The sequence below is a fragment of the Primulina huaijiensis genome, chromosome 11, assembly GCF_012295235.1.
Source record: "Primulina huaijiensis isolate GDHJ02 chromosome 11, ASM1229523v2, whole genome shotgun sequence".
Taxonomy (NCBI): domain Eukaryota; kingdom Viridiplantae; phylum Streptophyta; class Magnoliopsida; order Lamiales; family Gesneriaceae; genus Primulina; species Primulina huaijiensis.
This window is the reverse complement of record NC_133316.1, coordinates 9,742,381-9,759,973: the sequence shown is the minus strand read 5'-3', so window position 1 is coordinate 9,759,973 and position 17,593 is coordinate 9,742,381. Positions and strand designations below refer to the sequence as shown.

Sequence of the window (17,593 nt, the reverse complement as noted above, 5' to 3'; positions counted from 1 at the left end):
ATGTCTGAGTAAGTAAGAAATTGCAGTGCCCTTTCTCGAGCCACTACTAAATAGATTAATAAACATGCAAACTTTAATAACAACAAGTAAACATGGAAACAAAATAACTTAATCATCTTACAACCCAAACGAAAACAGAACAATAATCTCAGTCTCAAACGTTAATACAACCATATCGAAAAAATAATCTTGCACGAGAATACGAGAAAACCAAATAAAACCTCTACTGGATCACCAACGAAAACCCAACTGCTCTAGCCACTGGCTTGACAATCCGAACCGTCCAACCTAAGACCTGTCACGTGTAATGGGATGCCCAAGATGAAAACATGGACAGGAACACCAATCCCCCAATACGAGAATGTACGAGTATACAAACTGATATGATGCATGAGAAATACAATATAATCGGATATCAAGAATCAATTCAAGAATCTCATTATTAGTTTTGAGGTACTTGAGTGTGTAGTCTCTAATATGCCCTAAGCATGTTTTGGCTCCCACACTCATCATCAAGACGTGGACCCACAATGTCCAGGGTCATCATAGCTCGTGGGTCCCATCGGATATTGTAGCTCTCTATGCTCAACCGTCAACAATATAGAATAGGGTTGAGTGGCCCCAACAAATGAGGTATATCTAAAAAAATATCAGGCACAACATGATATGTCATGTATAATATGTCAAAAGAGTAAAACATGTATCGTGCAACAGATAAATATGAAACATATAATTGTGTATACTATGCTTGGATATCTCAGTCAGTACGTCACGTACTTCATCAAAATAATGTAACGTCCCGGAAATTTGATGCTTCACGTGAACCACATGCATGTAGACATGTCAAAACGCCCCGCCAGCACGCCACCCACCGCAACCCGCCTTTAGTCGGGGCGGGCGAGCAGCCCACCATTTTTACGGGCCTCTAAATGGCCAACCCAGCCCAACCCACCTTGGGCCGCGGGTTAAGCGGGTCGACCCGCTTATTTTTAAAAAAAAAATGCTAAACAATATCGCATTAAACATAAAAGAAAAATATATTTCAGTCAAATAGTTTAATAAAATACTTAAAAACATTGAAAGCTTTATTCGTAGGTCAAGAATAGCACCAAAAGCAAGCACCACGCTATATTGATTCCAATACTTATCAAACTTCTCTTTCAACTTTTTACACATATCACTTATCACCTCATCTTCATTTGACAAGTTCTCATTTAACAAAACATCAATCTTCCAAACTTGCATGAAGTACAAATTTGTTGTAGGATAAGAAGAACCAGAGATCAAATTGGTAGTATCATAAAATGGCTCAAGAAATTCACATATTTTTTATCCTCTTTCCGACTCTTCAATTGAAGGACAATTGTAACGCCCCGAAAATATAAAGGTCCACGCAAACCACGTGCATAAAAGTTATTAAATTCTTTTGTAATTTTAATTAATTGTTTTAATTGCATGGATTAATTTTGTTGTGCATATTGACATGTTTAAAATATAATTTTTTCATGGTTTCATTAAAATGTATTTTTAAAAGTTATTCGAGTTGCGATTGAAGAACCGATACCGAGGGTTGAAAAATGTAAATTATTTTTATTAAACAATTGTTTTTAATTATTTAAATTAAGGGTGATGCTTCTTCTTATTTTTGAAAATATGGGGGTTTGAGGTGATTTTATACGCCGGGACGTAAATTTTATCGGTGTTGAATTTTCACAAAAATACGAACTTGTAGTCAACCCGGCTAATAAATTCACAAACTTATTTGAACAAAATTATTTTTAATATTTTAATTAAGCACTAATGGGCCTAAATTATTTACTTAATGGGCCAACGCCTTATTATTGTCTTAATTAAGTATTTAATATGCAAACTTGACCCCAAACCCTCTCCATAACACACGCCCATCTCTTTTACACAATTCAAACTCTTTCCTTTCACTCCAAACTACACTACACGGCACACACCAGATTTTTGAAGAGAAACTTTTGAAAATTCAAGGGAAACTTGTGAGCTTTGAAGAGGATTGATCTTAGGGTCTCCTACGTCAAAGTTCTTCGTATCGCCGTCGAATATTCGTGCGTTTTTAACACAAAGGCACGCCATATTCTTCTTTTACTCATCATCACACCATATTATATATTTATGTTTGAAATTGCATGTAAAACAAGATGCACTTTTATGATTTTCGTTTTTGTGCTTCATCATGAATTTGAAATCTTGTTAATTGATTCAAAATCATGTTTAATATGTTAAAAAGGGGCTGCCATGATTAGGATAGGGTTTAGGGATGTTTTTACATATTTTAGAGAGTTCCAAATCCCCCAAATAGGCTGCTCACGTGAATAAAGCAAGCTGGGAACACGTTTCTGCCATAAGTGATCTTAGGGGCTCGGTTAATGGGGAGTAAAGGCTTGTTTGGCTGGGGCTAAACCAGGGCGAGCTAGGGACTGTCATGGGTCAAGGGAAGAGTCCTAGCCATGCTAGGACTCGAGGCAAGAGGATGGGGAGGAGTCCTAGCTTGTTAGGACTCCACCCGAGAATTTCAGCAAGAGGTGTGCGCAGGTTCTGCTACAGCGCAGGGAAGGAAGAGGCTTGGCCGAGGGCTTGGGGCTGGGCTATACTAGGTCCTTAGGGTCCTAAGAAGGTGCACAAGGGCTGGGCTAGGGGCTGGTGCGGCTTGGGTGGCTGTTGGCTGCTGGGTTGGTTTAGTGGCTGCTGGGTTCGTTTAGTGGCTCGATGCGTGGCGTCCAAGGCTTGGGTTGGTCTGGGTATTGTCTGGGCATGGTCCATGGTCAGTTCGGGTCATGGTGGTTCGGTGGAGGCTTGTCTGGATGAGCCCTAGGCTAGCTAGGAGTCCTAGTACAACTAGAACACAAGACACACGCACATGCAGAAACATGGGGCTAGTTCCAGCAGGGTTTGGGCGAGTTAAGGGCTAGGTACAGGGGTCAGAGCTTGTCAGGAGGGTGACTAGGTGGGTTGACTCAGGTTTGGCTCAAGTTGGCTCGGGCGTGGCTCGAGTAAATTGGGAGATGGCTTGGGTAGTTCATATAGGTGTCAATTTCAAAAATTAAAGAAGGAAAATTAGAACCATGGGTCCACGGGTGCGGTTCATAGCTCACAAGGGTAGAATAAATAATAAAAATATTATGTGTAAAGTTTGGGATAAAAATAACGAGTTTTGGATTTATCCGAGATTTAATAGTCGCACGAAACGTTAATTAACGAATTAATTGAAAAACCTAGTTTTAAGCTTTATAAAATTATTAAAAATTATATTTAATCTCAAATAATTATTAAAAGTCTATGTTTTAAATTTGAGAATTTTATATTAAGTTTTGGTTTAATTCGAGATTAAAACGCGTTAATACGTTATTTTAAAAGATTAATTTAAAAGTAATCGATTTAAGCTAAATAAAAATATGAAAAATTAATGTAGGCTTAAATAATTATTTGGGACATGCCAGAGTCAATGAAATTAAGAAAAAGTCAAAACGTGAAATTTTACGTCTAGAGGTAAAACGATCTTTTCACATCTAAAAAATTAGTAAACGTCATGGTAGTGTCCTGAATGCTGTTTTATATGCTAATATGATTATTTTCAATGATTATGGATGTTTATGAATTTTTATATGTTAATATGTCAATTTTAAATGTTTATGGAATTTTTATGTTTATGGATTTTTATATTAAAATGTTTATTTAAACATTTATGATGTTAAAATGTTTATGACTTTTTATGATTTTTATATGTTAAAACGTTTATTTTAAAAGTTTATGGATTTTTATGATTTAAATTGGAAATTTAAAAGATATGTTGCATGCTTGGTTTCAAAAATAAAACGATATGTATATGCATGATTTTTATTAAGTGATGATAACATGTTGAAGGATGTGAAGGGATTGTGACTACTAGATGTTGGAGATATCGTGAGGGTTATGGTCCCAGTGGGAGCCCGACGATCGTGTTTCCTTGGATACGGATACGAATACTAATACGAAAATGTTAATACGTTGGCCAAGACCCAGTTGACCGGTGAGAGTGTCGCTGGTGTCCCTGCCGCCCAATACTGTGGTTTTCTCTAGATGGATCCATCGCCCAATACGTTTAAGAATACGAGTCACAAGCACGATCTGAATTCAACAAATACGAATATGAATATGAATATAAACATGAACACGAATATGAATATGAATATGTTGATACGCATATGAATATTAAAACGAATATGAACATAGATATGGATACGAATACGAATATGTTTATGTTGATATGAAAATGTTTTTAAAATTTTTATGAAAACTTTTATGGAGATGTTTATGTTATGAAAATGTTTTGTTTAAAGTTCATGCATCTTTATGAAAAAGGTTTTTATTTAAAGTTTATGCATCTTCATGAAAACGATATTTTAAGCACAAGTATTTTTCACTGTTGCATGTAATATGTATTATGTAGTACTTGTTATCAAGGGTATGACGTGTTGAGTCTTTAGACTAACTAGGTGTGATTGATGCAGGCGATTATGATGATTATGATTATCGGGGTCTTGATGGTTGATCTGACTGGACTGAAGGTGCTCATAACCTGAGGACCGATGCTAGTTTTCTGCACTAGTTTATGATTATGATTTATGTCAAGAATATTTTTACGACTATTTATTTATGTTTATGAGAGATTTTTGAGAGGTTATAGTATGAGATATACTTTTCAAATAATGTTATTAGGTTGGTAAAACGTTTGACGATTTTATGCTTTAAAATATTTTCCTTTGGATTTTTAAATGTTAGTTGGTTGTTTATTTTTAAAATGGTGACAAGATATTTTAAAGTATTTATATATATATGTATATTTTTAATTATGGAGATTAAGGAGAAAAAAAAAATTTCTTGCAAGATTTAAGAAAACGAATAGCAGACGATTCAGTTGGTATCAGAGCAATGGTTCTGTAAATGGTTGTGCCACCATCTGTGCCGGGAAGCTCAGTCGTCAAGCCTCAAACTTGTAAGTTTATATGATTTATATGATTTATGTTTTGTTACCTGCATAATTATATGAATTATATATTTACGTCACATGTTTAATAGCTTTATGATAATATATGATTTATATGCTCTAGAATTTTATACGTGATACGATATGAAATAAGAAATTATTTGATTTTAACGCATGTTGGTATTATGGTGGAATTGGACTATGTTAATTTTTGGGTTTTAATATTGACATTCAACTGTTTGGGCCATAAGTTAATCATGAATATTATGAATTTCTTTGGGACACGTAGATTTTCTAAGAAAATATTTATGATTCGTGGTTACTAGTCGAATTAATTTTTGGGAATTACTCATAAGCACTAATGATTCAAAGACTGCGATTATCTTTGGAAGTAAGAAAATGTATAAATTGGGATTTTAAGTTTGATGAAATGTAAGATTATTTAGGAGAATTGATTTTTGGGTGAGTAAGTTTAAAATTATTGAAATTATGTTATGGGAAAACTGTAGAAGGAAATTAAGAATACCGAGAACTTACCGGTTAACTGTAGAATTTTTGAAATTTAGGACCAATTAGGATAATTTTTGGATAAATTAAGAATTTATTTTGCAATTGTTAAGGAAATTGGGGACTAATTTTGTAGAACCAGTTAAATCAGACTACGTATAAGTCATGCATAATTACTATTATTTAAATTAAAATGATTTTTATTTTTAGGATTTAAATTCATTCTTTTAAAATTTTTGAGTTATGATTATTTATTTATTTTTCGCAGTAGTTTAGTTTTACTTTTTTAGTTAAATAAGCGAGGCCGGACCGGAGTTGGAGTATTAGGATAAAATTTAATGATAAGAATATATTCCTAAATTTAATTTAAGTCAAAGAATAATTTATTTTAAGGTAAAAGAAAGTTTAAGGATTTATTTAATTAATTAGAGATAAGTAGTAAATAAACTCTTTTATGTCTCATAATTAATTAAAAGCCTAAATTAAAATGTGTGACCAATTCAGATAATTTAATCTAAGCTTATTTTATTTAAGAAATTGTAACTTAATATGTTAGTAATTTATTTTTAAGAATTAGCCATGCATGCAAGAAAATTATTATCCCAAATTAATTTATTATTTCACTAAAATACATATTAAGTGTTTAAAATTTTAATGAGATAAAGTTCAATAATTAGCAATATTTCCCCTCCATTTTATTTGTAGAATTCGGCCACCCCATTAAAGGATTTAATTAATTTGACAACTCACCATTTTGATATCATTCCTTAATCCTTTTTTTGGTATGATTAATCCCTTCTTTTTAATCTTCAATAATTATTAATTAAGCAATATCCTCCCTTATTTTATTAAGCAAGAAATCGGCCAACCCACCTCCAAAACATTCCTCAAATCCCTTGATATCATCCCTCAATTCCACCATATCATATCATTCCTATCTAGCAATCAACTCAAGGATAGAAAGATTCATTTCCTCCCTTCTATCTTACAAACTTTCCTTCATTCCCTTGCCATTTCCCTCTCCATTCCACCGAAAATTTCAGAGCATTCCAGCAAGAAAAACGTGAGAAAACGAGGGAGAAGCAAGAGAGAAGAACAAGAAGCAAAGCAACTCCGTCTCCTCCGCGCCGTGTCGTCGTAATCGATTTCTTTTCATTTCAAACAAATCCAAGGCATGTTTATATTATCTTTTGCTCTTCAATCAAGTCATATTATCATTTTAAAACATCATATGTGCATGAATCACGAAACAAAACCGATTTTTGTACAGCAACATTTTCGAAAAGGGTGTACAGATTTTTCGGCCCTTCATCTATGACTCACGGTTTTGTTGTTTTTGATGATTTCAGGGGTTGGCTTCGGTTCAAGGCATCCAAGGCTGCACCTAGGCACGTACTAGGGTGTGTTAGATCATGTTGGTCCATTAGTTCAAGCCCCATGCATGCAAGGAAGGGAAATGACAGCAACTCTTCCATAATGTCATTTTTAGTTTCGGTTTTTATGTTTTGCTGCCAAAAGGGAGGGTTCTGATCTTGGCTGCCCTAGGGGCTGTAGCCATGGTTAGAATTTCTCCTTGGCTTATCTAGGACGTGACCAAGATGCCCTTTCATGGCTTGGTTCATGGTCCCATCAGATTTTAAAAGAAACAACACAAGTGTCCCTTCGATTTTCAAGTTCTGATTTTGTGTTTGAGTTTGGTTTCGAATTTAGGGTGTTGGGTGGATCTTGGTTGGCTTCTAGCCCTTAGCCATGTTCACACAATGCCTCATGATGTCTAGATCATGTCATGGTCAATCAAATGGCCACTGGAATGATCCATGACAGCAAAACAATCGCAACATTAATGTTTTGGGTGGTTGCTTGGATTGTGGCTGGCCTATGGCCCTTAGCCATGGTTCAAGCCACACCTTAGGATGTTGTTAAGAGGCTTTGGTTGGTGGTTCAAGCACCAATGGCCAATAGTCTCGAAAACGAAGCAAGGAAGCACAACAGCTGCTGCTGTAATTTTCTGGACAGCAACTATGCCTTCGGTTCAGAGGTGTGTTTCAAGTTCTTGGTTGGCTTTTAGTTTAATGACCCGAATTCTTATTTTGAATGAAGTATTAATGAAGAGATAATTAAAGAGTTGTTAATTAAGTATTATTAACGAATTGATAATTTGGGATTAATCTGTTGGATCCACCGAATTTTAAATAGATAACCCGATCTACTTCCGATTACGTTATCTCGAGAAATCCAACCAGACGAAAGAGATTCTGACACGTGGCAGATAAGATTGATTCGGGTTTCTGAAATAGTCCGGATGCAGCCTATAAATGGAAGCCGAATTTTTTTGTTTCCTACACCTCATCCTTCAGAGAGAGTTCTAGTCTTTTACTTTAGGTTTTCTAGCCAGTTTTTAGGGCACTTTGGTGTCGGGAAGTTTCGGAGCTAGTGTCGACTCGAGGGGGGGTCGGTGAACTGAGATCGAGACATCATCAACGGGCTGACGACGGACGCAGGTATAATCATAAAGCCTTTAGGAAGAACCTTATAGCATGTTTGGTAATTCAGAATCTGGTTTGATAGTGATTTCATATTGTTGGTATTGTCTAGTTTAAGAGCTTTCTGTCAGATTGTTTTAGTGAGTTACGTGATGTACTGACTGAGATATCCAAGAGTAGTATACACATCTAGATGCTGCATATTTATGTGTTGCATTATACATGTTTTACTGCTTTGGCATATTATGCATGACATATCATGTTGAGCCTGATATTTTTTGAGACATACCTTGTTTGTTGGGGCGCTCAGCCCTATTCTGTATTGTGGACGATGGGACATCGAGAGCTACAGTGTCCGACGGGACCCGCAGGCGCTGATGACCTGGACATTGTAGGTCCACGTCTTGATGATGAGTGTGGGAGCCAAAACATGCCTAGGGCAGATCAGAGACTACACACTCAGGCGCCTCTAGACTGAGCATGAGATTCTTGACTTGATACTTGATATCCGGGCATATTGCATTTCGCATGCATCATATCAGTTTGTATACTCGTACATTCTCGTATTTGGCGATTTTCGCTCACGTCCTTGTTTTCATCTTGGGCACCCATTCCACGGGGCAGGTCTTAGGTTGGACGGTTCGGACGACCAGGACAGTGGCTAGAGCAGTTGGGTTTTCGGTGGTGATCCAGTGGAGGTTTTATGTGTGGTTTATCGTTTTCTCGTTCAGAAATATGTTTTCGATATGGTTGTATTAATGTTTAAGACTGCTGTTGTTTGTTCTATTTTAATTTGGGTTGTAAGACGATTAAGTTATTTGGTTTCCGCTATTTAATTGTTGTTATTAAGTTTTAATTTTGCATGCTTATTAGTCTGTTTAGTAGTGGCTCGGGTAAGAGCGCTACATTTGGTGGTATCGAGCATGCGAAGATTTTTGGGACATTAGTAATTTTGTTATGAGGATTTAGAGGTTGATTTTGGTTTCCTTTCAGATGTCAGGAGATGGAAGCAGTCACGGAAGTGTGGGACATGGTCTTTTGGCGACGATGAGGCTGGCCGAGAACTTCGTCGTAGAGATCGTGACGGAAGGCGTCACCGAGATCATGATGAAAGGAGACGTAGGAACCATGTAAACATTATGGATTTCATGAAGATTGGACCTCCACCGTTGACCGGAGATGAGAATGCTGATGTTACTGAAGCTTGGGTTGATATCATGGAGCAGTGTTTTCGAGTGCTGCATTATGACGAGGACAAGAAGATGGAGGTAGCTGATTTCATGATCCAAGGAAAAGCTCGGAAATGGTGGAAACCTGTTTCTGCCATTCTAGTTCAGCAGCATGGGCGGATTCGTTGGGAACATTTCCGTCAGGCCTTCATCAATCATCACTTCCCGCCAGCTCTTCGTCAGGCGAAGGAGATGGAGCTGTTGACCATTAAGCAAGGAGATTCGAGCATTGATGATTACCAAAAGCGTTTTACGGATCAGTTGCCGTACGCTCCTCACATCAGTGAGAATTCTGCAGCAAAATATTTTCACTTTTTGAATGGTTTGAAACAGGAGATTTTTGATCGGGTTTCAGTCTGTGACGATCCTACTTCGTACGAAGGATTAGTGAATCGTTGTCGTCAGGCAGAGATCAGTATTGCTAGGAGGAAGGCTATGCAAGCTAGCAAAAGTTCTAGTTCATTGGGACCGAGGGGTCAGTCTCTCAAGAAGTCTGCATCTTCTTCTTCTTCCGGTTCAGGAGGGGTGCACAGCTTTGGTAGGAAAAAGCTGCAATGTGGCCACTGTGGAGGAAATCACCAGACGGAAAATTGTCGAAAAATAACAGGTGCTTGTTTCAACTATGGTGGTTTTGGTCACATGAAGCGGGATTGTCCTAATTTGGAGAATCAGAGTGTAGGCGGAGGTTCTATGGCAGGGTCTTACAGTGGAAAACATTCTGAGGCCACTATGCAACAGAAAGGTTTTCTTGCTCAAGGTTCTCGTCGTGGTGGAATATCACAAGGATCTCAGCAACGTCCACGAGTTCAAGGGCAAGTGTTTGCCCTAAACCAAGAACAAGCTGAGGAGCAAAACGAGAGAGTCATTGCAGGTAATTTTATCTTATGTGGTATTCCTGCATATGTATTAATTAACACTGAGACATCGCATTCATTCATAGCATCAATGTTTGTTAAGAAGCATAAACTACCCTATGGTCATTAGATGTTTTGATGGCGGTGTCTACACCGATAGGACAAGAGGTTTTAGCTAAGCGACTTGTAGTAGACTGTTTTTTAGAGTTTGAGGGAAAATACTTGTCTGCCAATTTGATGATATTGGCTATGGAAGATTTCGATTGTATTATGGGAATCGACCTATTGACTAAGTATAGAGCGATGGTAGATTGTTATCAACGTCTCGTTCAGTTTCGTCCAGAAGGAGACGAGAATTGGTGTTTCTTCGGTGAGGGAGCTCGACCTCCAATGCAAGTAGTGTCTGCTGTAAAAGCACAACGAGTTTTAGCGAAAAGAGGAGAAGGATACCTCATTTATGCTGTTGACGTATCGAAGGATGTGATCGACGTGAAGAACATTCCAGTTGTCGATGAATTTCCTGATGTTTTCCCCGATGAGATTCCTGGATTTCCTCCGGAGAGGGAAGTGGAAGTGGAGATAGAGTTGGTACCAAGAACCGCACCTATCTCCAGAGCGCCGTATAGATTGGCACCAACGGAGATGAAAGAGTTGAAGCAACAGATACAAGATCTTCTTGACAAGGGGTACATTAGACCCAGTGTGTCTCCTTGGGGAGCATCAGTGTTGTTCGTTAAAAAGAAGAATGGGTCTATGCGGCTTTGCATAGATTATAGACAGTTGAACCGAGTAACAGTCAAGAATAAATATCTGTTACCACGGATTGATGACTTGTTTGATCAACTGCAAGGAACTTCAGTGTACTCGAAGATCGATTTACGGTCTGGGTGTCATCAACTTCGAGTTCATCAATTTGATATCCCCAAGACTGCATTTCGAACAAGGTATGGGCATTACGAGTTTCTATTGATGTCGTTTGGTTGGACGAATGCTCCAGCAGTATTTATGGATTTGATGAACCGAGTATTCCAGGAGTATCTTGACAAGTTTGTTATTGTCTTTATTAATGACATACTGGTATACTCTCGTAGCCTTGAAGAGCATGCACAACATTTAAGGATTGTGTTACTAACCTTAAGGAATCACCAACTGTATGCTAAGTTGAACAAGTGCGAGTTTTGGCTCGACAGAGTTGTCTTCTTAGGACATGTTATATCCAAAGATGGGATATCAGTGGATCCTAGCAAGATCGAAGCAGTGTTGAGTTGGGCACGACTGGAATCAGCTCAAGAGATAAGAAGTTTTCTAGGTTTGGCAGGATATTACCAGAGATTCATCTCAGGATTTTCTCAGATTGCCAAACCATTGACACAACTGACGTGTAAGAATGTGCAGTTCGAATGGACACATGATTGTGAAAATAGTTTCAATGAATTGCGTCAACGTTTGATAACTGCACCATTTTTAGCTCTTCCATCTGGATCAGGAGGGTACATTGTGTACACTGATGCATCACTTCAAGGACTTGGGTGTTTTTTAACTCAAAATGGTCATGTGATTGCATATGCATCCAGATAGTTGAAGAAGCATGAAGAGAATTATCCAGTTCATGATCTGGAATTAGCAGCGATTGTGTTTGCTTAGAAGATCTGGCGACATTATCTCTACGGAGAGAGATTTGAGATTTTTACAGATCACAAGAGTTTGAAGTATATCTTCACTCAAGCAGAGTTGAATATGCGCCAAAGAAGATGGATGGATTTGTTAAAGGATTATGATTGCGAAATCAAGTATCATCTAGGATCAACGAATCTTACAGCTGATGCTCTTAGTCGCAAGGTGAGATTATCTGTACTTCAGACAAGTTTCATATCAAGTGTAATCCAAGATTTTTGTTCTCTGGGATTTCACTTCCGTCATAAGAAAGGAAGGGAACACATTCGAGTAACGAGCATTTTATCTGAACCGAAGTTGTATTCCAAAATCAGAGAAGCTCAGTTTTCTGGCCTGAAAGTGAAAAAGTTAGCAAGGTTAGCTAATGGAGACAACACATCTGCTTTTGCGTTCCAAACAGATGGAACCTTGTGTCTGTCAGGAAGAATCGTAGTTCCAGAAGATTCTGAATTAAGAGACAATATTTTATCTCAAGCTCACAGGAGTAAGTTGAGTATTCACCCTGGAAGCATGAAAATGTATAAGGATTTGAAGACCAGGTTTTGGAGGAAAGGTATGAAGAAAAGTGTTTACCAGTTTGTAGCCAAGTGTTTGGGTTGTCAGCAAGTGAAAGCTGAGCATCGACGACCAGGAGGATTACTTCAGAATCTTCATATCCCTGAGTGGAAGTGGGAGCATGTGACAATGGATTTTGTCACCCACTTGCCGTTGTCTTCTAAGAATTGTGATACAATTTGGGTTATTGTGGACCGACTGACTAAGTCAGCACATTTTATTGCGTATAGTCGGGAATATAGTTTCGATCACATGGCAAGACTATACATCCAAGAGATTCTCAATTATCATGGTGTGCCAACAAGTATAGTCAGTGATAGAGATCCACGCTTTACCTCAAGGTTCTGGGAAAGTTTTCAAAATGCGTTGGGAACGACATTGAGTCTGAGTACAGCCTATCATCCAGAGATCGATGGTCAGTCTGAGAGGACTATTCAGACACTCGAGGACATGTTGCGTGCTTCTGCTTTGGATTTTGGACCAGCATGGCATGATCATCTGCCGCTTGTGGAGTTTGCATATAACAATAGCTACCACATCAGCATTGGTATGGCTCCATTCGAAGCATTATATGGTAGACGTTGTCGTACTCCATTGTTTTGGGACGAAGTAGGAGAACGACAAGTGCAAGGACCTGAATTAGTGCAACAAGCGATTGACGTAGTGGAATTGATTAAGAAGAGAATTAAAGCTGCACAAGATCGTCAATCGAGTTACGCGAATACCAAGCGTAGACCTCTACAGTTTCAGTCAGGGGAAAAAGTTTTCCTTAAAGTTTCACCATTTCGCAGGGTGATGAGATTTGGACTCAAGGGAAAATTAGCCCCAAGATTCATCGGACCTTTTGAGATCTTGGAATGTGTTGGAAATTTGGCATATCGATTGGCTTTGCCGCCGTATTTGTCTAGCATTCATAATGTCTTTCATGTATCTTTGCTACGACGGTATGTAGCAGATGAATCGCACGTTCTTGGTCCGACAGATGTTCAACTTGAAGAAGACTTGACTTATGTCGAGCAGCCACTTTTAATCCTGGGTAGGAAAGAGAAAAAGCTCAGAAACAAGACCATTCCACTTGTTCTAGTGCAATGGCAACGCCGAGGTACTGCAGAGGCAACTTGGGAGTTAGAGAGTCATATGTGCTCAGAGTATCCGCATTTGTTTTGAGTTGTATCTTTGTAATCATGAGTTGTATTTTATTCAGTTGTTTTGTACTTCAGTTCTGATTTCGAAGACGAAATCATTTTAAGGAGGGGAGGATGTAATGACACGAATTCTTATTTTGAATGAATTATTAATGAAGAGATAATCAAAGAGTTGTTAATTAAGTATTATTAACGAATTGATAATTTGGGATTAATCTGTTGGATCCACCGAATTTTAAATGGATAACACGATCTACTTCCGATTACGTTATCTCGAGAAATCCAACCAGACGAATGAGATTCTGGCATGTGGCAGATAAGATTGATTCGGGTTTCTGAAATAGTCCGGATGCAGTCTATAAATGGAAGCTGAATTCTTTTGTTTCCTACACCGCATCCTTCAGAGAGAGTTCTAGTCTTTTACTTTAAGTTTTCTAGCCAGTTTCTAGGGCACTTTGGTGTCGAGAAGTTTCGGATCAAGTGTCGACTCAAGGGGGGTCGGTGAACTGAGATCGAGACATCATCAGCGGGCTGACGACAGACGCAGGTATAATCCTAAAGCCTTTAGGAAGAACTTTATAGCATGTTTGGTAATTCAGAATCTGGTTTGATAGTGATTTCATATTGTTGGTATTGTCTAGGTTAAGAGCTTTCTGTCAGATTGTTTTAGTGAGGTACGTGATGTACTGACTGAGATATCCAAGCGTAGTATACACATCTATATGCTGCATATTTATGTGTTGCATTATACATGTTTTACTGCTTTGGCATATTATGCATGACATATCATGTTGAGCCTGATATTTTTTGAGATATACCTCGTTTATTGGGGCCGGTCAGCCCTATTCTGTATTGTGGACGATGGGGCATCGAGAGCTACAGTGTCCGACGGGACCCGTGGGCTCTGTTGACCTTGACATTGTAGGTCCACGTCTTTATGATGAGTGTGGGAGCCAAAACATGCCTAGGACAGATCAGAGACTACACACTCAGGCGCCTCTAGACTGAGCATGAGATTCTTGACTTGATCCTTGATATCCGAGCATATTGCATTTCGCATGCATCATATCAGTTTGTATACTCGTACCTTCTCGTATTGGGCGATTGTCGCTCACGTCCTTGTTTTCATCTTGGGCACCCCATTCCATGGGGCAGGTCTTAGGTTGGACGGCTCGGACGACCAGGGCAGTGGCTAGAGCAGTTGGGTTTTCGGTGGTGATCCAGTGGAGGTTTTATGTGTGGTTTATCGTTTTCTCGTTCAGAATTATGTTTTCGATATGGTTATATTAATGTTTAAGACTGCTGTTGTTTGTTCTGTTTTAATTTGGGTTGTAAGATGATTATGTTATTTGGTTTCCGCTGTTTAATTGTTGTTATTAAGTTTAATTTTTCATGCTTATTAGTCTGTTTAGTAGTGGCTCGGGTAAGGGCGCTACATTTAGCCTATGGTCTTGGACTGGACAGTACCTCATTGAGTTAGGAAGGTCTTGTTTTTGGCCGTTTGTGATTTGGTTAAGTTTAGAGGTCGTACGAGAATTTACGGTGCAATGTGCCAAAGTGACTCTCGAAAGAGCGTTTCACTATTTTGGCCTCCATGCACAATTTTCGCGTATTACAGCCCTTGGTATTTATTTCTCAGTATTTTAGGAGTATTTTAATCATGGCTAAACGATGGTTCGATGTTGGTTCGGGTTGGGAAGAAGCCATGGTTGAATACTAAGTTTGTTAGGGCGTAATTGTCTCGTTTTTGGGTTCGACTTTTGGAAGCGTTGGTCAAGTTAGATTATTTGCATGTGTCACATGTTAGAATTAGGTCGCAGCGAGCCTGGGAATGATCCAACCTAATTGGTAAAATAAAACAGGATTTTAATTATATTACGTGCATAAAATAAAAATGTTTATTTTTGAGATATATGTGATATGTCTTGTGGCCACCTCACGTTCATGGGATTGCAGCTTATGGGATTATTACTTCACCCGGTGACCTACGACTGGTTCATGTTCATGTATGGGTACGTATATCCAGTCCAAGGGCTGTGATGATCTCTACCGCCCAGTATACTGTGGTTTAGTATGATCAGACGATTCATGTTATGTTATGTTAAGTTACGTTATGGGCCACTCGCGTAGAACATATTCTCCACAGAAAAATTATGATATGCTATTTTATGACAGGGCTCTATTGAGCAAGAATTTTACTTACGATTTTCAGTTATGCACGTATTTATAATTAATCATGACACGATTTCCATGTTTACGTTACGGTCGGCTATCAGTACGAGTATCTAAACGTTGAAGGAGTTTGCATATTTAAAGGCATGATTCAAGATTGAAGAGGCTACTGAAGCATCGACAATCTGCCTTATTAAGGAATTTGAGCACTCTTTATTGTTTTATCTTAAAGTTGCTTTTTAGCACACACATATTGTTTGTATCTGATATGTAAGGATCAAATATGATGCCTTACCAACTCTAGTTGTTCAAGATACTTGTTAAAGAGTTATGTTTGTATCTGTCTGAACCTAGAGTGTTCAATAGACATTTTGTGATTGCATTTGTGTAGAAGAAATACAAAGAGTTTCAGTATAGAGATGGGATAACTCCTAGTTGAAGTGTATTGTTACAAGTTATTATAAAACTAAATTCATTTAGTGGATTTATTTCTTAAGTGGAAGAAGATGGGACATAGAATGGTAATGCCTTCGAACTTCCATATATATTATGTTATTTATTTCAAATTAATTAACTTATGTCTGCTTCTATATATTTGTCTGGTTAATTCGTTAAAAGAACGTTTAATTGAATATATATAATATAACTAATCTAAATTGATCCTTACGCACTTGAAAACCTTTTTTAATGTTCTAGATGCATCTAGTCGGACCAAAAATAGGCATTAACATCTAATAATTGTTATTGCTAGCTCATGTTTCAAAGAAAATTTTAAAGAGTTTAATAACTCCTTTCTAAACTCTATTTTCGATCCTAATAAGTGGTATAAGAGCCTGGTTTTGAAAGCCAACTCTACTATGGCTATTCATGAGGTTGCACCTCAAATGATTGAAATGTTGGGACATCGTATTCTCGCACCCAAGATGCAGCGGAAGTTTAAAATTTTTTTTCTTGGGCGTTGTGTGTTCAAAAACATTCAAAAATATCATATACACATATTTTATATCACCATATAAAATATATACATGTATATGTATATCAAATTAAATAACCATTATTTATTTATAAACTAACTCCATGGTTAATTTAATTCCAGACTCCTCTAGAATATTTATGAGAATTTGTACATGTTAGTAGTCACCACTACTAATACAATCATTTAATTAGTAAATTTCAAATTCAAAAAAAAAATGATTCCGAACTCAATATAACTCGATTGACGATCCGAAAGCGCCGATGTATTAAGAATACAAATCTTGTTCATATAATGAAAATTGAAAATTTCGAACATCAAAATTTTCATTTACCATATTAGGCAGCTGCCAGTTTTAGTGAACTCCTTTACAAAACAAGCAGTTCCACTATCATTCTTTTTTTAGCAATCATGCTAACATCCATTTCTTCCATCCTATGGAGTCAGCTCAAAAACTCCTTTATAAGCTTCTTGTTTGATCTCCATCAAACTATAGTCGTCAAATTCCAACTCTTTGAAATTTGACTATCTCAACGGGAACACAGAATCCGATACTTGTGTGACCCTCAATGGTTCAGGGATACAGCTAACCGTTGGTTCACATCGCCATGTGATTCAGAATAACATTTATTCTTATTCGGGATTACACTAGTTAACCCCATTCTTTTCCTCAACTCGTTGATCAAGAATGTCAGAACTCATTTCTGATTGCACCCATCGGATCATGGGAAGAGCGTCTAGTATCATCGCCCCATGATCCCCTAGGTATCACTCATAGTGCCTGCAAGAATCTCTAGTCATGGTTAGGGTACAGTACGGTCCCTTCAACACATATATCCCGATCGAATATGCAACCATTAGTATATCGAAAGTTGTATATTAATTCGATAACGATGCGATTTATATTTGAGTGCTAATAGTGGCATGGTATGTGCAACTAGGAAAACACCTTTCCATAAAGCACATTTCTTGCTCTGGCCAGAGACTACTTGCACTATTAACTCATCA

At 37.8% G+C, this 17,593-nt stretch overlaps 1 long non-coding RNA gene across 1 annotated transcript; it reads left to right on the top strand.

Annotated features, from left to right (window-relative positions):
- The first annotated feature begins 7,682 nt into the window (after positions 1–7,682).
- LOC140989020 (uncharacterized) lies at positions 7,683–14,871 on the top strand. The gene is made up of 3 exons (XR_012177405.1): positions 7,683–8,001; positions 14,082–14,114; positions 14,596–14,871. It is a non-coding gene; the product is annotated as an uncharacterized lncRNA (long non-coding RNA).
- Positions 14,872–17,593: the final 2,722 nt, after the last annotated feature.